Source organism: Ranitomeya variabilis, chromosome 1 (assembly GCF_051348905.1).
Source record: "Ranitomeya variabilis isolate aRanVar5 chromosome 1, aRanVar5.hap1, whole genome shotgun sequence".
NCBI lineage: Eukaryota > Metazoa > Chordata > Amphibia > Anura > Dendrobatidae > Ranitomeya > Ranitomeya variabilis.
The window spans coordinates 1,140,629,835-1,140,652,763 of NC_135232.1; the positions used below are offsets into that span (position 1 = coordinate 1,140,629,835).

The window sequence follows — 22,929 nt, forward strand, 5'->3', positions numbered from 1 at the left end:
GGCGCCAAAACCTCGACAAGTAGGATGCCATCCTCTGCTGCCAAATTGGACAAGTACAGTGTATATTTCAAGGCTGCATAGGCCACCTGTGGTGTGACTTGGGATCTTATACCGCTCCACAACCTAACTGGGTACACTTGTAAGTCTTAGCTTTGAGATTAGGTGATTTTTAAATATTCTAAATCATGCAAAAAGAGGAGTCCTACTTATCATACTAGGTTTTGGTTTATTGGATTTATAGACTATTATGGTCTGAATGTCTCAGACCTTTGTGTATTTGTCTCATCTCTCAGACTTCTGTGTGTCTTTGTTTCATTTTGCACAAGGGTTTATTTTCTAGATTTGCATTTAAACAAATATCTCAATAAATATGAATTTGAAAGGGTTTTATGTACGTATTTGATATATCCTAAGCGTATATCTATGATATTGCCCCTTTTCCTGTTTGATAGTGTCACTTTGCACCTATTTTGGATTTTCATAATGTTTTCCTGGCTGTATTCATTTTCATCCCAGTCTAATAGATTGGTTTTGGCTTAGGAAACAGGTTCTGGCTGAATGTGCGCATTTTTAAATATTTTGCTTGTTTTGTCTAGATTTATCTTTTTGCTTAATAATAAATATTCATATAGTTACAATTTTGTAAATACAATCAATCACAATGTTGCATCAATTACATTTATTCAATTTATGTTAAGATTTTTTACCTGTTTCATTGAATATTTCTCCCTCTGAGCATTTCGTACATAAAAAGCAGCATTTATGTAGTCCTGGCTTTAGAATCCTTTTGAAACTCGGAGGGCACTGTTCAGAACATGTAGACACGGGAACCTATCAGCAGAAACCAGAGAAAGGAGATGTGACAGTAAAATCATCATTAACAATGAACATACTAGTGATTTAAAATCTTTGTACAAAATGATGAATATTTAATTTTGATTAGGTGATATTCATCATATACGGTATATACAGTGGGGCAAAAAAGTATTTAGTCAGTCAGCAATAGTGCAAGTTCCACCACTTAAAAAGATGAGAGGCGTCTGTAATTTACATCATAGGTAGACCTCAACTATGGGAGACAAACTGAGAAAAAAAAATCCAGAAAATCACATTGTCTGTTTTTTTATCATTTTATTTGCATATTATGGTGGAAAATAAGTATTTGGTCAGAAACAAAATGTCATCTCAATACTTTGTAATATATCCTTTGTTGGCAATGACAGAGGTCAAACGTTTTCTGTAAGTCTTCACAAGGTTGCCACACACTGTTGGTGGTATGTTGGCCCATTCCTCCATGCAGATCTCCTCTAGAGCAGTGATGTTTTTGGCTTTTCGCTTGGCAACACGGACTTTCAACTCCCTCCAAAGGTTTTCTATAGGGTTGAGATCTGGAGACTGGCTAGGCCACTCCAGGACCTTGAAATGCTTCTTACGAAGCCACTCCTTCGTTGCCCTGGCGGTGTGCTTTGGATCATTGTCATGTTGAAAGACCCAGCCACGTTTCATCTTCAATGCCCTTGCTGATGGAAGGAGGTTTGCACTCAAAATCTCACGATACATGGCCCCATTCATTCTTTCATGTACCCGGATCAGTCGTCCTGGCCCCTTTGCAGAGAAACAGCCCCAAAGCATGATGTTTCCACCACCATGCTTTACAGTAGGTATGGTGTTTGATGGATGCAACTCAGTATTCTTTTTCCTCCAAACACGACAAGTTGTGTTTCTACCAAACAGTTCCAGTTTGGTTTCATCAGACCATAGGACATTCTCCCAAAACTCCTCTGGATCATCCAAATGCTCTCTAGCAAACTTCAGACGGGCCCGGACATGTACTGGCTTAAGCAGTGGGACACGTCTGGCACTGCAGGATCTGAGTCCATGGTGGCGTAGTGTGTTACTTATGGTAGGCCTTGTTACATTGGTCCCAGCTCTCTGCAGTTCATTCACTAGGTCCCCCCGCGTGGTTCTGGGATTTTTGCTCACCGTTCTTGTGATCATTCTGACCCCACGGGGTGGGATTTTGCGTGGAGCCCCAGATCGAGGGAGATTATCAGTGGTCTTGAATGTCTTCCATTATCTAATTATTGCTCCCACTGTTGATTTCTTCACTCCAAGCTGGTTGGCTATTGCAGATTCAGTCTTCCCAGCCTGGTGCAGGGCTACAATTTTGTTTCTGGTGTCCTTTGACAGCTCTTTGGTCTTCACCATAGTGGAGTTTGGAGTCAGACTGTTTGAGGGTGTGCACAGGTGTCTTTTTATACTGATAACAAGTTTAAACAGGCGCCATTACTACAGGTAATGAGGGGAGGAAAGAGGAGACTCTTAAAGAAGAAGTTACAGGTCTGTGAGAGCCAGAAATCTTGATTGTTTGTTTCTGACCAAATACTTATTTTCCACCATAATATGCAAATGAAATGTTAAAAAAACAGACAATGTGATTTTCTGGATTTTTTTTTCTCAGTTTGTCTCCCATAGTTGAGGTCTACCTATGATGTAAATTACAGACGCCTCTCATCTTTTTAAGTGGTGGAACTTGCACTATTGCTGACTGACTAAATACTTTTTTGCCCCACTGTATATATATATATATATATATATATATATATATATATATATATGTTTGCATTCTTTTTTAGTTAGTTTTTAAGGAAGCACTCCTATTAAAATTGTTATCCTCCTAATATATTGCAGTCATCATACTATATATTATTGTTTATGTACAATTTCTAATTTTGCCTTTCTACACAGCTATTTCTTCAGTTTTCAATGAAGTCTATAGCAACCCATGTTTAAAAACTGATTAGGGGAGGATGGAGCAGCTGGGTCAGGAGTTGAACAAGGCAATGACTCAGGCAGGGAAAAAGAAACTTCCTGTATCTACAAGTTGCAGAGAAAGAAGAATTAGCTGAGTAGAAAGGCAAAGTGAGCAATTGCAATAAAACAGTGCTTTATAATATGATGATTTCAATATATTAAGATAAAAAATTTGAAGTAAGTGCTTCTTTAAGTGTTTAAAAAATGTAAACAACTCATAGCAAAGATCAAACTACAATACTGATGATAGAGTAAATGTATAGCTAAACTATTAAAAAATTAATCATTCAAAACATATACTTGGTGTGTTTTTCCTATTCATAAAAATAAAGTTACAGTGAGGAAAAAAGTATTTAGTCAGCCACCAATTGTGCAAGTTCTCCCACTTAAAAAGATGAGAGAGGCGTGTAATTGACATCATAGGTAGACCACAACTATGAGAGTCACAATGAGAAAATAAATCCAGAAAATCACTTTGTTTGATATTGCAAGATTTATTTTGCAAATTATGGTTCACCTCAATATTTTGTTATATATCCTTTGTTGGCAATGACAGCGATCAAACGTTTTCTGTGAGTCTTCACAAGGTTGGCACAAACTGTTAGTGGTATGTTGGCCCATTCCTCCATGCAGATCTGCTCTAGAGCAGTAATGTTTTGGGCCTGTCACTGAACAACACGGACTTTCAACTCCTTCAAAGGTTTTCTATGGAGTTGAGATCTGAAGGCTGGCTAGGCCACTCCAGGACCTTCATAAGCTTCTTATGAAGCCACTCCTTTGTTGCCCTGGCAGTGTGCTTGGGATCATTATCAAGCATTTCACCTTCAATACCCTTGCTGATGGAAGGAGGTTTGCACTCAAAATCTCACAATATATGGCCCCATTCATTCTTTCATGTACACAAATCTATTGTCCTGGTCTCTTTGCAAAGAAACAGCCCCAAAGCATGATGTTACCACCTCCATACTTACATACTCCACATACTCCACACATGATGAGTTTTGTCTCTACCAAACAGTTCTAATTTGGTTTCATCAGAACATATGACATTCTTCCAATACTCTTCTAGATAATCCAAATGCTCTCTAGCAAACTTCAGACATGCCGGACATGTACTGGCTTAAGCAGGGGGACATGTCAAGCACTGCAGGATCTGAGTCCCTGGCGGCGTAGTGTGTTACTGATGGTAACCTTCGTTACAGTGGTCCAAGCTCTATGCAGGTCATTCTCTAGGTCCCCCTTGTGGTTCTGGGATTTTTGCGCACCGTTCTTGTGATCATTTTGTCCCCACAGGGTGAGAGCTCGCATGGAGCCCCAGATCGAAGGAGATTATCAGTGGTCTAGTATCTGTTACATTTTCTTATTATTGCTGCCACAGATAATTTTATCACTCCAAGCTGCTTGCCTATTTGTTAGGAGTCAAGTTCCCGCTGCTGCACAGGAGGAATCTCAAACCATGTCCGCTGCGGTCTCCCATTTTTCTCCAGCCGCAGTGGAACCTGCTCAGCGGAGACGTTGGTCCCAGCGTCTGGCTCAAGCTGATACTGTGTGGTTGGTTACTGCTGCCTTTCCAGGCTCTGCCTATGTAGCCAGTACTGATCAGCAGCGAGCAGGCATTTCTAGGACTAAGCCCTGCTTTTCCCATACTGAGCATGCCCACTGGAAGACCTCCCATTGGAGGTTGGAGGTCACACGCTCAGGTCCTGTAGCAGCTTCTATTGGACCACTAGGAAGGTCCTTGAGTGCTACAGCTATAAAAGGTTCACATGGCCGCATGGCCATGCGCTAGTATAAACCTATTATCACGTGTGTGTGGATGTGTGCTTGTTCTGGTGATTGCTCCTTAATCCTTCCCATTCCTTGTGTTGTTGAATGTTCTTGAATAGGGTTGAGCGAAACGGGTCGTCCATTTTCAGAAGTCGCCGACTTTTGGCAAAGTCGGGTTTCATGAAACCCGACCCGACCCCTGTGTGGGGTCGGCCATGAGGTCGGCGATCTTCTGAATCTGGTATCGGAATTCCGATACCGAGTTCCGATATGTTTGCGATATCGGAAATCGGTATCGGAATCCATATTTAAGTGTAAAATAAAGAACCAAAATAAAAAATATTGATATACTCACCCTCGGACGCGCCCTGGTACTAACTGGCAGCCTTCCTTCCTAAGAATGAGCGCGTGAAGGGCCTTAGATGACGTCACGGCTTGTGATTGGTCGCGTGAGTGGTCACATGGGCGGCCGCGACCAATCACAAGCCGTGACGTCATCTAAGGCCCTTCACGCGCTCATTCTTAGGAAGGAAGGCTGCCGGAAAGAAGCTGAGGGTGAGTATATTCCTATTAGGTATATACTCACCCTCGGACGCGCCCTGCTTCTTTCCGGCAGCCTTCCTTCTTAAGAATGAGCGCGTGAAGGGCCTTAGATGACGTCACGGCTTGTGATTGGTCGCGGCCGCCCATGTGACCGCTCATGCGACCAATCACAAGCTGTGACGTTATCTAAGGCCCTTCACGCGCTCATTCTTAAGAAGGAAGGCTGCCAGAAAGAAGCAGGGCGCGTCCGAGGGTGAGTATATACCTAATAGGAATATACTCACCCTCGGCATCTTTCCAGCAGCCTTCCTTCCTAAGAATGAGCGCGTGAAGGGCCTTAGATGACGTCACGGCTTGTGATTGGTCGCGTGAGCGGTCACATGGGCAGCTGCGACCAATCACAAGCCGTGACGTCATCTAAGGCCCTTTACGCGCTCATTCTTAAGAAGGAAGGCTGCCAGTTAGTACCAGGGCGCGTCCGAGGGTGAGTATATCAATATTTTTTATTTTGAATCTTTATTTTACACTTAAATATGGATCCCAGGGCCTGAAGGAGAGTTTCCTCTCCTTCAGACCCTGGGAACCATAGTATCCCATTGCACTGCATTGTTTCGGCCGACCCCGACCCCGACTTTTTTAAAGGATAGGCCGATTTCACTCGACCCGACTTTTGAGAAAGTCGGCTTTCGTGAAACCCGACCCGATCCTATAAAAATAAAAGTCGCTCAACCCTATTCTTGAATGTTGGAGTTAACTAGTGCCAGAAAATGCTATCCTACACCAGGGCACGATCGGTACTGCATCAAACTAGGGGTTACTGAGGAGCATGCGGGTCGGAAAATATATACATGTAAGTGATATGCCAGATAAGTTTAAGTGACCAGCAATGTTTGCGTTTTGCTATTGTAGGTAGAGTTATGCTACAGCACTTTACCTTAAATGCACTGGACACTTTGTAGTATAAGGTGCTGCTTGAGACTGTTAACGCTGCCATTAGTAATAATGATATGATATGACATTTACTTAGATGCAATGGATACCTTTTTTTAGCCTGGGTATGCTGCTGATGAGCAGTTCAGAGAAACGCTTGTATGCATTATAAACAAGAACTGTGCAAAAAAATTTTTTTTTTTCTAATCGGCTGATTAAATATAATATGACAAATTATTTGAATTGCACTAGGCACTTTATTTTTTCTATGATAGGTAGAGTTATGCTATAACACTTCATCCTTTATGCACCAGACACTTTGTTTAGTGTGATGTACTGTTTGGGATAGTTAATGCTTTCTTAGCTCTGTTATACTGCTTATGAGCAGCTTATAGAAACACTTGCGTGCAATATATTATGAACTGTGCTAATATTATTTTTTTCTAATCGGCTGATTAAATATAGAGGATAATTCATCTTGAACTGCACGAAGCACTTTTTTGGATATAGCTGGTGCGTTCTTTTCACGGCGTATATCACTCAGAAATATATTGCTACTTTATCTTGCCCCGCGTGTTAATCAGTTTTGTATGTAGATCCTTGTCTTGTGTTTTTATCAGTTGTTAATAAAGTATATTTGATTTTATAAATTGCCTATGCCTCTTTTTCACCTATGATTTGTATGGTGGTTGTTAGTTATTATCAAACTAGCAGTGTCTGCCTGCACGTCACTCTGTGCTGTAATCTTTACTTATCCTGACAACTGGTCAGTGTGGTGGGAACTCCCGCTTGATCTCTGCATCTGACTCGGGACATCCTCAGGCGCTGGCTTAAAAGCCACCGAGGGTCAGAGTGGGATCAATCACCAGCTTAGTGGGGATGAGTCCCAGGGATCCCACTAGCGTTTGTCTGCTGCATCCTGTGTTCACTAATAGGGCACATTGTTTCATTTGTGTCACTGCGACTCTGTGAAGCAACAGAGTTCACTTTAGTTCTTACTGGGTGTCTGAACCTGAGTTTACTCCAGTGTAGTACCGCCATATAGTGCCGCCATTACTTAGCAGCAGGTTCCATCTCTGCACGGTGGACCCCGGGCTGCAAATGCACCATTACCATTTTTAAACTATTTGGTGCGTTCCGCCAGCCGTAACACTATTGCAGATTCAGTCTTCCCATCCTGGTGCAGGGCTACAAGTTTCTTTGTGGTGTTCTTCAACAGCTCTTTGGTCTTCACCATAGAGGAGTTTGGAGAGTGACTGTTTGAGGTTGTGGACAGGTGTCTTTTATAATGATAAAAAGTTCAAACAGGAGCCATTACTACAAGTAACGAGTGGAGGACAGAAAAAACAAGTTACAGGTCTGTGAGAGCCAGAGATCTTGCATGTTTAAAGGTGACAAAATGCTTATTTTCCACCATAATTTGCAAAATAAATCTTGCCAAATCAAACAAGGTGATTTTCTGGATGTGTTTTCTCATTTTGACTCTCATAGTTGTGGTCTACCTATGATGTCAATTACAAGTCTCTCTCTTCTTTTTAAGAGGGAGAATATGCACAATTGGTGGCTGACTAAAAACTTTTTTTCCCCACTGTTTATGTTACACATAAAAATAATGCCTTTCTGAACACAATAATAGAAAGGCAATACTTAAATAACGTAAATATGCCAATGCACTTATACAGAGGAATGTAAAAGTTTGGGCACCCTTGGTCAAAATTACTGTTATTATGAACAGTTAAGCAAGTTGAATATTAAATGGTCTTTAAAATGCATAAAGTTAAAGATTACACATTTCCTTTGTATTTTATGCAAATAAAATATATATTCAAGTCTTACATTTTAAAAATTACATTAAAAAATAGGTTTATGCAAAATTTTGGACACACTACATGGTTAGAGTCTGGTAGCACCCTCTTTTTTTAAAGTATGGCAGCTTGCAAATGATTTTTGTAGCCAGCGAAAAGTCTTTCAATCCTTGTTTGAAGGATTTTCACCCAATCTTCCTCTGAAAATCCTTTCAGTTCTGTGAGATTCCGGGGTTGTCTTCCATCCTCAGCTATTTTGAGATCTAGCCACAGATTGTCAATGATGTTCTGATCAAGGGTCTGTGAGGGGCATTGTAAAACTTTCAGCTTGCACCTTTTGAGATCGTCTATTGTGGATTTTGACATACTGTATGTTTAGGATCATTATACATTTGTAGAAGACATCCTCTTTTCCACTTCAGCCTTTTTTTACAGATACTTTTAATTTTGCTTCATAAACTTGTTGAAATTTAATTGAATCCATTCTTCCCTCTACCTGTGAAATGTTCCCCACTTCATTGGCTGAAACGCAATCCCAAAGCATGATTGATCCACTCCATGCTTAATGGTTGCCAAGATGTTTTTCATGAAATTTTGAGCCCTTTTTTCTCTACACATACATATGATTATTGTTGCTAAAAAGTCCTATTTTAACTTCATAGATCCACAGGACTTGTTTCCAAAATGCATCAGGCTTATTTAGATGTTCTTTTGCATATTTCAGATGTTGAATATTAGCGTTAAGATGAAGGAGAGGTTTTCTTCTGATGACTCTTCTATGAAGGCCATATTTTTGCATGTGTCTCTGAACAATGTACCTGCGCTCCAGAGTCTGCGATATCTTTTGGAAGGTCACTCGCAATCAAGCAGGAGTTCTGATTTGCCTTTCAGTAGGGTGTTTGATATATTATGTTTATACATTTGCCCTTATCTTTTGTTCCAGTGCTGTATATTATCAGTGTATGTATAATTGTCTACATATGATGGTACTGCTACACGATTTAGTGTATTACCATTCCTATACAGGTGCGAGGGTGAGTGCACCTCTGCCCCTTGCCCCTGAGAGATGGTCCTGGTCACAGTATCCTGTATCAGAGGCTGTCTTCTGTCCCTGCATCCAGGAAGAAGGGTCTGCACAAAGATCCTGCCCCTCGGAGATCCGGCCTGTCTCCAACACCACCATGTCCCTGGGCACCCCCCATTTTCACTCTAAGGCGGAGGGCCCATTTCCCACTCCAGGGCAGGCTGCCTGGATAGAGGAAGTCATCAAATGAATGAAGAAAAGGGAGAAGGAGGTGTGGGCTGAGATGCGTCAACCTGCAGGGGGGCGCTCTGACTAGTTGATGTACCCTCGACCGTCTTGAGTACACTGATGTTGATCGGGGTATGGTTTCATTAGGGAAGATGGGACAGTCAACAAGATTTATGTGAAGGAGACATCAGTTAAATTCAGTAAACTCCTACAGGAAGGATAATTTGTATCATTCTTTAAGGACAACTGACCCCGGGGCTATTATGCGTTAGTGATCACTCTCTACAGTGAAGATCACCTGGGACTCTTTCAGTGGCCTGGAGTGGGCTCAGCAGACACCTGACACGGGCTACTGCCAGTCCCAATTCAGAGGTTTTTTCATTGTGGCAGCCCACAACTTCTGCTTCTGCAGGGTCGTCCTTGGCCTGAAATAAGCCATAGGATCCAGCCACTCTTGCAGCGGCACGAGATACATGCCGTTGCTCTGCCAGAACTTTGCTTTAAAAAAAGAAAGTTGTGTATGCTGCAACTTGACATAATAGAAAAATGGAACTGTTCAGCATTCCTGCTGGCAATGGAGCCCTGGAGCACCATAAGGGATGGCTGTAGTACGGCTGGAACTCCTAAGTGAATGATCACTGTTTGTTTGTTTTTTTGTTGCTCCCGTTGCGTCCTTTCTGCTGGAAAGCAGAAACATTCTTCCCTAACTATGACTTTGTAATGTTTCCGGACGGAGAAAAAAAAATGTCTGATCTCAACAAACTGGACCATGTTATCCACAAGGGAAGGGGGAGTTCATCCCCAAGGACTACAGACCCCATGCATGGGTCATGCTGTATATATCTATGCTAACTCACTGAATGGGATTGCATATGGTGGACTTCACCTGGATGACTGTGAACAAGGTATTATGTTCTTACAAAACAGACTAAGCTGCACGATTTTGTGAGGACTTGCCTCTCGATGAGTTGCTCTTATTAACATTAGGACTACCTTGTGTTGCCTCCCTGCATGGAGCATAAGTTGTAAAAATAATGGTTTACATGGTACTTTTTCAGGGATGACTAAATTAAAGGGAAAGGGAATGTAGGGGGTATGATATATTGCGTTTATACCTTTGCCTTTCTCTTTCGTTCTGGTGCTGTATATTATCAATGCATGTATATTTGTTTACATATGATGGTACTGGTACAAGATTTAGTGTATTACCACTCCTATACAATGGTACTGCTACACCATTATATGTATTACAGTATGCTAAATGTATATATGTGTAATGTTATACTGTTGTATTGCTGCTATGTATAGTGTATATGGTAAGTACAGTTATTGGGTTGGCCACTAGATGGGGCATTATAGTGTACAGAGCTTTCAACTAGTGAGTAGTGTAGGAAATGATTAACATAGGAGGGACTGCTGTGTAGTAAGCTAGGGACATTTCCCTTAGAGAGTCAGAAGGGCCTGGGCACCCAAATAGTCCACATGGGCTCTAGACCCAGGACACCACAGCAGTCACTCAATGTTTAAGAAGAAGAAAATATTTATAGCCATTCGGAGTCTAGGACAGAAGTATGGTGTCAAGTAGCAGGATTGCAGCAGTTCATAGCTGGAGGAAGGAAGTGGTCCATAATGGTACAGGGCGCAGATTGTTCAGCATGTGATAGATTATGGCATGGGTCAATGCTCTCAAAACCAGGGCGAAACAGACTAGAGAATCCCCAGGCAAAGTGAGTATGAACAGGGAAAACACTGCGATACCACCTAAGTTTTTATTACCCCTTAATGTACTGCATGACGTGGAACTGAGTGCAGGGAAGGAGCAGAACGAAAACTGCATGGGACTTGCTGTTGACAAGAATGTTCTGCCAGGTTGTTCAAGTAAAGTTACACATGTTGCATTTGAGCCAGACTGTGTCTCAATTCTTGTGAAGCCAGTTGCAGAAAGGCCTCAGCACCACAGCAGTATCCCTGATGGGGCAGCAGGAGAAGACACAGGTATGCTGGTCAAAGAATGCTGTTTTCATGTGAGAGGAGGCCAGGGCAAAGACACACCGGAGTGTTTGGCCATGACTATGGCCCTGCCACTCCCTTACATCTCTAACAATCCTACAAGCAGCTCTCACAGAAATTTGTCTTTGGTTTCCAGACCCTATCTTGACTTTCACTATTCCTTTTAATTGCCATTTCTTAATTACATTTTGACCTGAGGAAAGTGTAACTATCTTTTCATAGCTTTCTCCTGCTTTGTGCGCCTCTATCATTTTCATTTTCAGAGTGCTAAACAGCTGTTTAGTAGAACCCATGGCTGCTGGTTTTTTTAGGAGAAATTTGCATCACTTGGCATTTCCTGACAATGATAGTGAACAAGCCATATTCCTAATAGACTAAATAAGGTCTGAAACATTGGTCAACATTATCCAAGCACACAAATCACCAAGGATTGCCAAACATTTGCATTGGACCATTTCCCTTTTTGTAATTTTGTAAATAAAAAATAAAGACTTTTTTGGTCTAAATTACAAAGGAAATGTTTTATCTTTAATTTTAGCCCTTTAAGAGATCATTTTGTCTTTAAGTTGCTTAACTGTATAACAACAATTCCAGTTTACATGCCACTGTATTTACCAATGTACATATTACACATATAGTACTTGTAGACAGCTGATATCTGTTATCCAGGCAGCTTGAAGCCTTTACTCAGTGTTTCATCCAATCACATTAGTGAAGGAGAGCTATCGTTTTAGAAAGAGATAAGAGCAGTAAGGAGAAAACAGAACTGAAAAGTTCCTAAATGTTGTCAATTTCTGACAGTGGCATTTAACAAGGGCACGGAGGAAGCGCATCACAAGACCCACCCATAGGTGACCCTATCACATGATCACGGGGTGCTGATGGGTTGTAATGACAGCCAGGGTTTTTACATGGTAAATCTACTATGAACATCGTCACATGGTGAGTGTTCATAGCACATCAGGATTTTTGCTATACTTAGCAGTTCTGAAGCCCACATATCCCTTAAGGAACTATTGAAGCCTGCAAAAAGTTAAAGAGTTTTTTTTTTTTTTTTTAAGTTAAATTTTCCCCCCTTTTGTCCCATTCAAAATAAAACAATGAATAAATAAATAAATAATACACATATTTGGTTTTGCTGCATTTAGAAATTTTTGATCTAAAAAAAATATAAGCTAAATTATTTTGATTGGCAAACGGTGTAACAAGAAAAATATCTAATTACTTTTTTTTTGGCAGCCTTAACATTGCAATAAAACACAGGTGACCAAAACATTTTATCTACCCCAAAAGTATACCAATGTAACTTCAGCTAAAAGCGCAAAAGATTCCCCAAAAATGTCCTAAAAATGAAGATGCTACGGGTCTCAGAAACTGGCAATATTTTTTTCTTACTAATTTTGGATTTTCCTTCACCACTAAAATGAAAAAAGAACTCAAACATTTTGGGTATCTAGGTACATGTTCTGACCAAGGGAATCATATTGGTAGGTCAGTTTTAACATTTATTGACCATGGTTAGCAAAAAAAACCAAACAATTGTAGAATTGCACTTTTTTTTGCAATTTCACAGTGCTTCACATTTTTTCCTGTTTTCCAGTACACTATGTGGTTGACTAAAGCCCTCATATGGCGATATTGACAAAAAATAAAAAGTTATGGCTTTAGGGAGATGGGGTGCAAAAAACGAAAGCGCAAAAAGGAAAATCCCAAGGTGGTGAAGGGGTTAAAAAACAAAGCAAACAGGACTTATTACTTAGAAATATAACAAGGAAAAAATTACATCTGAATTTTTCCAAAGTATTTTATGACTATTCAAGGTCAGCTGCTTTCCTTCATGAAGTGATGCATTGAATTGTCCAACACCAGTAAAGGCTATTATTCCGCTGGTGAGATATGCCACATTAAAGATGTGATAGATTGAACACATTTCTCCTTTCTCATTAAAATTAACATCTTCTCCAAATGGATCGGTAAATTGTAGTCTTCTAAGATACTAGGAGAATGAACAACATGGTAATTTACTAATGTTAGATAAAAAAGGTTAAAGCGCAATAGTGTCTTATCAAAGTGGTAATGAGAAAACAAAAGGGTAGGTGCGCTCAACCTATAGGTTTGTGATAAACAAGACCTAGAATTGCTTTAATTAAGTCTGCTGCAGATTTTAAAGGAAATATATAAAATTGTGCCAAGGGAGATCGAAGTATTCTGCGCTGCTGATTGATTGACAAGTCACAATGAGATCAATAAATTCTAGTTTATTGGCATTGCATTTCAGAGAACCACTGGTGACTGAACTGCTGCGAGTGCAGCCTCAGTGACTGGCTTTGACGTCATCAATGTTACCTACGGTCACTGAGGCTCCGTTCCGAGCAGCGCTGAACTGCTGTGACCTCAGTGACATCCCCAGTGTTATCTATCATGTTGGCACTGTCCATGTTGAAAACTGTTTTTCCCCCAGACATGGATTACGACGTCGGGCAGAATGACGGAGAGGTGAGGGATATTGTTGTTTTTTATTTAATTTTATTACAGGAGAACGAGGGCTTTGGTGTATCGGCGTTTGGTGAGTATAACTGTGCTTGTTATTTTTAAATGAAAAAAGGAAATCTGTGATTTGTTTTAGTTCTAATAAAGGATGTTATTCTGGCTCTGTCTTTATTTATGATACAACTGTAGGCTTAGTAATGGATAGGTGTCTTACAGAAGCCTCTCCATTACTAAGCCATGGGATTGATGTCACCGGACAATACTCTTTATTTAGAGTACAGGAGCAACAGATGAATACTCCCATCCACTGCTCCTGCTCTCACTTTCATTAGTGGCAGCAGGTGTCCCATCAGCTGACACCAGTGACCAGAGGTAAACTTTACACCTCCGATCACAGCTCAGCACTCACGTGTCGGAATTGCTGCTCTCTGACCGGTGGGGAAGATTTTACCGCCGATGAGAAGCCGTGATTGCCGCGCTGTCATGCACATGACAGAGTGACAAACACTTGGCGTTCAGGCAGCTGAATCCGATCAGTAACACAGACTTTCTGGTGAAGTCCATGTTCGGTGTCTGTTTCCGAAGAGTAGGTGTTCGGTACAGACTTTGAACTTTACCGTTCGCATTCACCCATCTCTAGAATTGTGCTAAAAGCCTCTGCAATGGTTTTGTACCATTTTTTAAGCTTTTGTGTATACCCTACACCCATCCACCTGTAGGAATATAGTGCTTAAATCCACTTTGTGTACTCTGCACCCTGACATGTGGGAATACTGTCCCTTAAACCGCTGTGTGTACTCTGCACCCCTCGCCTGTGGGAGAACCATTCCTTTAAGCTGCTGTATGTTTTCTAGCAGTCTGAGAAATAAATAATTGGCATCAGATGTCTCATTGCCATTAGTAGGCCAAAGAAACAAATATTCAGAACCATTTTGTGTTTCTAGTAGTATTGCAAATATATAACTGGCATTAGCCATCTTGTTGACATTTCTAGGTCTATTTAACCCCTTCACCCCAAGGGTGGTTTGCACGTTAATGACCGGGCCAATTTTTACAATTCTGACCACTGTCCCTTTATGAGGCTATAACTCTGGAACGCTTTGACGGATCTTGGCGATTCTGACACTGTTTTCTCGTGACATATTGTACTTCATGTTAGTGGTAAAATTTATTTGATATAACTTGCGTTTATTTGTGAAAAAAATGGAAATTTGGCGAAAATTTTGAAAATTTTGCAATTTTCCAACTTTGAATTTTTATGCCCTTAAATCACAGACATATGTCACGCAAAATACTTAATAAGTAACATTTCCCACATGTCTACTTTACATCAGTACAATTTTGGAACCAAATTTTTTTTTGTGACGGAGTTATAAGGGTTAAAAGTTGACCAGCAATTTCTCATTTTTACAACACCATTTTTTTTAGGGACCACATCTCATTTGAAGTCATTTTGAGGGGTCTATATGATAGAAAATACTCAAGTGTGACACCATTCTAAAAACTGCACCCCTCAAGGTGCTCAAAACCACATTCAAGAAGTTTATTAACCCTTCAGGTGTTTCACAGGAATTTTTGGAATGTTTAAATAAAAATGAACATTTAACTTTTTTTCACACAAAATTTATTTCAGCTCCAATTTGTTTTATTTTACCAAGGGTAACAGGAGAAAATGGACCCCCAAAGTTGTTGTACAATTTGTCCTGAGTACGCTGATACCCCATATGTGGGGGTAAACCACTGTTTGGGCGTATGGCAGAGCTCGGAAGGAAAGGAGCGCCATTTGACTTTTCAATGCAAAATTGACTGGAATTGAGATGGGACGCCATGTTGCGTTTGGAGAGCCCCTGATGTGCCTAAACACTGAAACCCCCTACAAGTGACACCATTTTGGAAAGTAGACCCCCTAAGGAACTTATCTTGATGTGTGGTGAGCACTTTGACCCACCAAGTGCTTCACAGAAGTTTATAATGCAGAGCCGTAAAAATAAAAAATCATATTTTTTCACAAAAATGATCTTTTCGCCCCCAATTTTTTATTTTCCCAAGGGTAAGAGAAGAAATTGGACCACAAAAAATGTTGTGCAATTTGTCCTGAGTACGCTGATACCCCATATGTGGGTGTAAACCATTGTTTGGGCGCATGGCAGAGCTTGGAAGGGAAGGAGCGCCATTTGACTTTTCAATGCAAAATTGACTGGAATTGAGATGGGACGCCATGTTGCGTTTGGAGAGCCCCTGATGTGCCTAAACATTGAAACTCCCTACAAGTGACACCATTTTGGAAAGTAGACCCCCTAAGGAACTTATCTAGATGTGTGGTGAGCACTTTGACCCACCAAGTGCTTCACAGAAGTTTATAATGCAGAGCCGTAAAAATAAAAAATCATATTTTTTCACAAAAATGATCTTTTTGCCCCCAATTTTTTATTTTCCCAAGGGTAAGAGAAGAAATTGGACCTCAAAAAATGTTGTGCAATTTGTCCTGAGTACGATGATACCCCATATGTGGGTGTAAACCATTGTTTGGGCGCATGGCAGAGCTTGGAAGGGAAGGAGCGCCATTTGACTTTTCAATGCAAAATTGACTGGAATTGAGATGGGACGCCATGTTGCGTTTGGAGAGCCCCTGATGTGCCTAAACATTGAAACTCCCTACAAGTGACACCATTTTGGAAAGTAGACCCCCTAAGGAACTTATCTAGATGTGTTTTGAGAGCTTTGAACCCCCAAGTGTTTCACTACAGATTATAACGCAGAGCCGTGAAAATAATTTTTATTTTTTTTCTCAAAAATGATTTTTTTAGCACCCAGCTTTGTATTTTTACAAGGGTAACAGAATAAATTGGACCCCAAAATTTGTTTTCCAATTTGTCCTGAGTACGCTGATACCCCATATGTGGGGGGGAACCACTGTTTGGGTGCATGACAGAGCTTGGAAGGGAAGGAGCGCCATTTGGAATGCAGCCTTAAATGGATTGGTCTGCAGGCATCACGTTGCATTTGCAGAGCCCCTGATGTACCCAAACAGTACAAACCCCCCACAAGTGACCCCATATTGGAAACTAGACCTCCCAAGGAACTTATCTAGATGTGTTGTGAGAACTTTGAACCCCCAAGTGTTTCACTACAGTTTATAACGCAGAGCCGTGAAAATAAAACATCTTTTTTTTCCCACAAAAATGATTTTTAGCCCCCCAAATTTTTATTTTCCTAAGGATAACAAGAGAACTTGGACCCCAGAAGTTGTTGTTCAATTTTTCCCGAGTACGCTGATAACACATATGTTGGGGTAAACCCCTTTTTGGGCGCACGGGAGAGCTCGGAAGGGAAGGAGCACTGTTTTACTTTTTCAATGCAGAATTGGCTGGAATTGAGATTGGACGCCATGTCGCGCTTGGAGAGCCCCTGATGTGCCTGGACAGTGGAAACTCCCCAATTCTACCTGAAACCCTAACCCAAACACACCCCTAACCCTAATCCCAACGGTAACCCTAACCACACCCCTAGCCCTGACACACCCATAATTCTAATCCCAACCCTAATCCAAACGTAAATGTAATCCAAACCCTAACCCTAACTTTAGCCCCAAACCCTAACTTTAGCCCCAACCCTAACTTTACCTCCAACCCTAGCCCTAACCCTAACCCTAACCCTACCCCTAACCCTAACCCTAAACGTGACTGAAATACGTGGCACTGAAATACGTGGCACTGAAATACGTGGCACTGAAATACGTGGCACTGAAATACGTGATACGTGGCACTTAAATACGTGGCACTGAAACACGTGGCACTGAAATACGTGATACGTGGCACTGAAATACGTGGCACTGAAATACGTGGCACTGAAATACGTGGCACTTAAATACGTGGCACTTAAATACGTGGCACTGAAATATGTGATACGTGGCACTTAAATACATGGCACTGAAATACGTGGCACTGAAATACGTGGCACTGAAATACGTGGCACTTAAATACGTGGCACTTAAATACGTGGCACTGAAATATGTGATACGTGGCACTTAAATACATGGCACTGAAATACGTGGCACTGAAATACGTGGCACTGAAATACGTGGCACTTAAATATGTGGCACTTAAATACGTGGCACTGAAATATGTGATACGTGGCACTTAAATACGTGGCACTGAAACACGTGGCACTGAAATACGTGATACGTGGCACTGAAATACGTGGCACTGAAATACGTGGCACTGAAATACGTGGCACTGAAATACGTGGCACTGAAATACGTGGTACTAAAATATGTGGCACTGAAATACGTGATACGTGGCACTGAAATACGTGATACGTGGCACTGAAATACGTGGCACTGAAACACGTGGCACTGAAATACGTGATACGTGGCACTGAAATACATGGCACTGAAATACGTGGCACTGAAATACGTGGCACTGAAATACGTGGCACTGAAATACGTGGCACTGAAATACGTGATACGTGGCACTTAAATACGTGGCACTGAAACACGTGGCACTGAAATACGTGATACGTGGCACTGAAATACGTGGCACTGAAATACGTGGCACTGAAATACGTGGCACTGAAATACGTGGCACTTAAATACGTGGCACTTAAATACGTGGCACTGAAATATGTGATACGTGGCACTGAAATACGTGGCACTGAAATATGTGGCACTTAAATACGTGGCACTGAAATATGTGATACGTGGCACTTAAATACGTGGCACTGAAACACGTGGCACTGAAATACGTGATACGTGGCACTGAAATACGTGGCACTGAAATACGTGGCACTGAAATACGTGGCACTGAAATACGTGGCACTGAAATACGTGGTACTAAAATATGTGGCACTGAAATACGTGATACGTGGCACTGAAATACGTGATACGTGGCACTGAAATACGTGGCACTGAAACACGTGGCACTGAAATACGTGATACGTGGCACTGAAATACATGGCACTGAAATACGTGGCACTGAAATACGTGGCACTGAAATACGTGGCACTTAAATACGTGGCACTTAAATACGTGGCACTGAAATATGTGATACGTGGCACTTAAATACGTGGCACTGAAATACGTGGCACTGAAATACGTGGCACTGAAATACGTGGCACTGAAATACGTGGCACTGAAATACGTGGCACTGAAATATGTGATACGTGGCACTTAAATACGTGGCACTGAAACACGTGGCACTGAAATACGTGATACGTGGCACTGAAATACGTGGCACTGAAATACGTGGCACTGAAATACGTGGCACTGAAATACGTGGCACTGAAATACGTGGTACTAAAATATGTGGCACTGAAATACGTGATACGTGGCACTGAAATACGTGATACGTGGCACTGAAATACGTGGCACTGAAACACGTGGCACTGAAATACGTGATACGTGGCACTGAAATACATGGCACTGAAATACGTGGCACTGAAATACGTGGCACTGAAATACGTGGCACTGAAATACGTGGCACTGAAATACGTGGCACTGAAATACGTGGCACTATGACTGTCAGAAAATGTTCATTAAACGGTTAGGGGTGAGGTTAGGGGTAGAGTTAGGGTTAGGGTTTGGATCCCTTTATCACCTTGATGGTGGTGGGTGGCTTTTCAGTGTGTTTTCTGGTTTTTTTCAATAAAAATGCATGCGTTTTTAACGCAAACAAACGCATGTGCTTAAAAACGCAAGAAAATACTGCAGGTTGTATTTCTGAAAATGAAAGCATGCAGAAAAAAACCGCATGCGTTTGAAAACGCGACCAAACGCGTACAAAAAAACCGCATGCGTTTTCAATGTTAAATATAGGGAAAAAACGCATGCGTTTTTTTGTGCAAAAAACGCTGCAGACAAAAACGCAAGTGTGAAACCAGCGACGCTTTTTATAGCAAAAAAGTTTTTGCGTCTCCACATTTTGAGACCTATAATTTTTCCACATTTTGCTCCACAGAGTCATGTGAGGTCTTGTCTTTTGCGGGACGAGTTGACGTTTTTATTGGTAACATTTTCGGACATGTGACCGTTTTTGATCGCTTTTTATTCTGATTTTTGTGCGGCAGAATGACCAAAAACCTGCTATTCATGAATTTCTTTTGGGAGAGGCGTTTATACCGTTCCGCGTTTGGTAAAATTGATAAAGCAGTTTTATTCGTCGGGTCAGTACGATTACAGCGATATCTCATTTATATCATTTTTTTATGTTTTGGCGCTTTTATACGATAAAAACTAAAATATAGAAAAAATAATTATTTTGGTATCGCTTTATTCTCAGGACTATAACTTTTTTATTTTTTTGCTGATGATGCTATATGGCGGCTTGTTTTTTGCGGGACAAGATGACGTTTTCGGCGGTACCATGGATATTTATATCAGTCTTTTTGATCGCGTGTTATTCCACTTTTTGTTCGGCGGTATGGTAATAAAGCGTTGTTTTTTGCCTCGTTTTTTTTTTTTTCTTACGGTGTTTACTGAAGGGGTTAACTAGTGGGGCAGTTTTATAGGTTGGGTCGTTACGGACGCGACGATACTAAATATGTGTACTTTTATTGTTTTTTTTTTTTTATTTAGATAAAGAAATGTATTTATGGGAATAATATATATATTTTTTTTATTATTTATTTAGGAATTTTTTTTATTTTTTTTTTACACATGTGGAAAAAATTTTTTTTTACTTTTTTACTTTGTCCCGGGGGGGACATCACAGATCATTGATCTGGCAGTGTGCACAGCACTCTGCCAGATCGACGATCTGCTGTGCAGAGCTGCAGGCTTACCATGTGTCTGCTCTGAGCAGACACTCGGTAAGCCACCTCCTTCCCTGCAGGACCCGGATGCCGCGGCCATCTTGGATCCGGGACCTGCAGGCAGGGAGGGAGGTAAGACCCTCGCAGCAACGCGATCACATCGCGTTGCTCCGGGGGTCTCAGGGAAGCCCGCAGGGAGCCCCCTCCCTGCGCGATGCTTCCCTATACCGCCGGTACACTGCGATCACGTTTGATCGCGGTGTGCCGGGGGTTAATGTGCCGGGGGCGGTCCGTGACCGCTCCTGGCACATAGTGCCGGATGTCAGCTGCGATATGCAGCTGACACCCGGCCGCGATCGGCCGCGCTCCCCCCGTGAGCGCGGCCGATCGCGTATGACGTACTATCCCGTTGGTGGTCATACGGGCCCACCCCACCTCGACGGGATAGTACGTCTGATGTCAGGAAGGGGTTAATAATCTTTCAGGACTGGTGTAGGTGTTTTAGTAGTCTGGGAAAGAAATAATTGGCATCAACAATTTAGCTGCCATTTCTAGGCCAAATAAATAATTTTTCATAACCACATTGTGTTTCCTAGTAGTTTAGCAAATAAATATATTGCATGAGCCATCTCACTAAAATTTGTAGCCCAAATAAATTATTTTTCTGAGCCAGTGTTTGTATTCTAGTAGTCTGGGAAAAATATAATTGTCATCAACCATCTCATTGCCATTCGTAGGACAGATAATAATGCTTTTTCAAGACCGCTGTGTGTTTTCTATTAGTGTTGCAAATAAATAACTGGCATCAGACATCTCATTGCCATTTATAGGCTGAAGAAATGCATTTTCTGGACTGCTGTGTGCTGTTTAGTAGTCTGGGAAAAAAATTATTGTCATTAGCCGTCTCGGTACCATAAATAGGCCAAAGAAATCATTTTTCATGACCGCTTTGCATCTTCTAGTAGTGGTGCAAATAAACAACTGGCATCAGCCCAGCCATCTTGTTGCCATCTCCAGGACAAATAAATAATGTTTTCAAATGCAGTATTTTTCCTAGTTGTTTGGCAAATATATAAATCTCAGCGGCAGCCATCTCTTTTCCATTTGTAGGCCAAACAAATAACTTTACTGTATGGCTGTGTCTATATGAGAAATATATTAAAAATGATTGTACTTTTCAGACGTTTTTTGTGAGTAGTGTATGTATAAAATTGTGGTATTCTGCAGATTTTTTGCGAGTAGTGTGTGTAAAACATTATTTTACCCTGCAGCGTTTTCTGTGAGTAGTGTGTGTAAAAAATAATTAAACTCAGCAGAGTTTTTTTGTGAGTAGTGTGTCTAAAAAAAAATGTACTCTACTACTGTATCTGTATGAGTTGTAGCTGTGCCTAAATAATTAACTGTGCCTTTAAGCCTCTACAACTCTGCCTCTGGGACTACTGTATCAAAAACATTATGGGAATATTGTGTCAAAAAGCATCTGTGTGTACTGTGCCAAAAAGCCTCTGAGAGTACTGTGCCAAAAAACCTCTTGGAGTACTGTGTCAAAAAGCATCTGGAAGTATTGTGCCAAAAAGCCTTTGTTTGTACTGAGCCAAAAAACTTATGTGTGTAATATTCCAAATCTGCCTTACAAAATAATTATACCTGGCCACTGTGTTTGTACGAGTTGTGATCCTAAAAAATATTTAAACTCTGCACCCATGTCTGTGGGAGTACTGTGTGTAAGAACAGATTTTTCAACTCTGCAACCGAGTCTATGAGAATACTGAGCCAGAACAAAACTGTGTGTCCACTCTGCACGTGTCTCTGTGGGAGTACTCTAAAACAAGCCCCCATTGGGATACCCTGCTAAATAGTCTCTGTGGGTACACTCTACAATACAGCCAAATATATATCTATTTATTTTTTATTTGGGTAAGCCCTAGGGATGTGCGAATGTGCTCGGCGATACTCAACAATTCAAAACAATTCAAGTATGTGGGTACTCAGATATACTCATTACTCTGTGAACGTTGGAAGGTGCTCGGTGTAAAACTCGAATCCCTGCCCTGCATGTTTGATGCCTGTTACACCACCAATATGCATGCATTGATTGCCTGTACATTACAGTAATGCTGTAGCCTTCTTGGCTGTGGCATCATTATGATTGGCTAGCCATGTGACATCATCAAGGGTTATAACAGAACAGGATCCACCTGGCTAAGCACACTGACACCATTTCACAGCTCTGTGACAGTTCAAATTGGAGGTAGAGAGTGCTTGTCCAGGTCTGTGAGCGCCCAGTATAACAAATCAGAGTCCTGCAGTGTTTATTCTGGTGCTGAAGCTGAATCATCATACTAATAGCCTTTGAATGGCTAATCATTTCCATTGCTGTTTGTATCACATACATATGCATTCAGGCATTTAAAAAAAATTGTTATGTAAATTTTTTTACCCATACAGTATTTTGTTGGCTGGGGTACATTTTTGAGATATATAACACTCTAAAAAAGCATGAAAGCATTTGGATTGGTCTAATTTATCACCTATACAATATTCCATTGTCTGGGGTAAATTAATATGATA

The 22,929-nt window shown here is 41.1% G+C and overlaps 1 protein-coding gene across 1 annotated transcript in view; it reads right to left on the bottom strand.

The window, feature by feature from the left end:
• Positions 1-22,929, bottom strand: part of LOC143800665 (vomeronasal type-2 receptor 26-like) — a 65,677-nt gene that overhangs the window by 12,475 nt on the left and 30,273 nt on the right. The window lies entirely within an intron of this gene.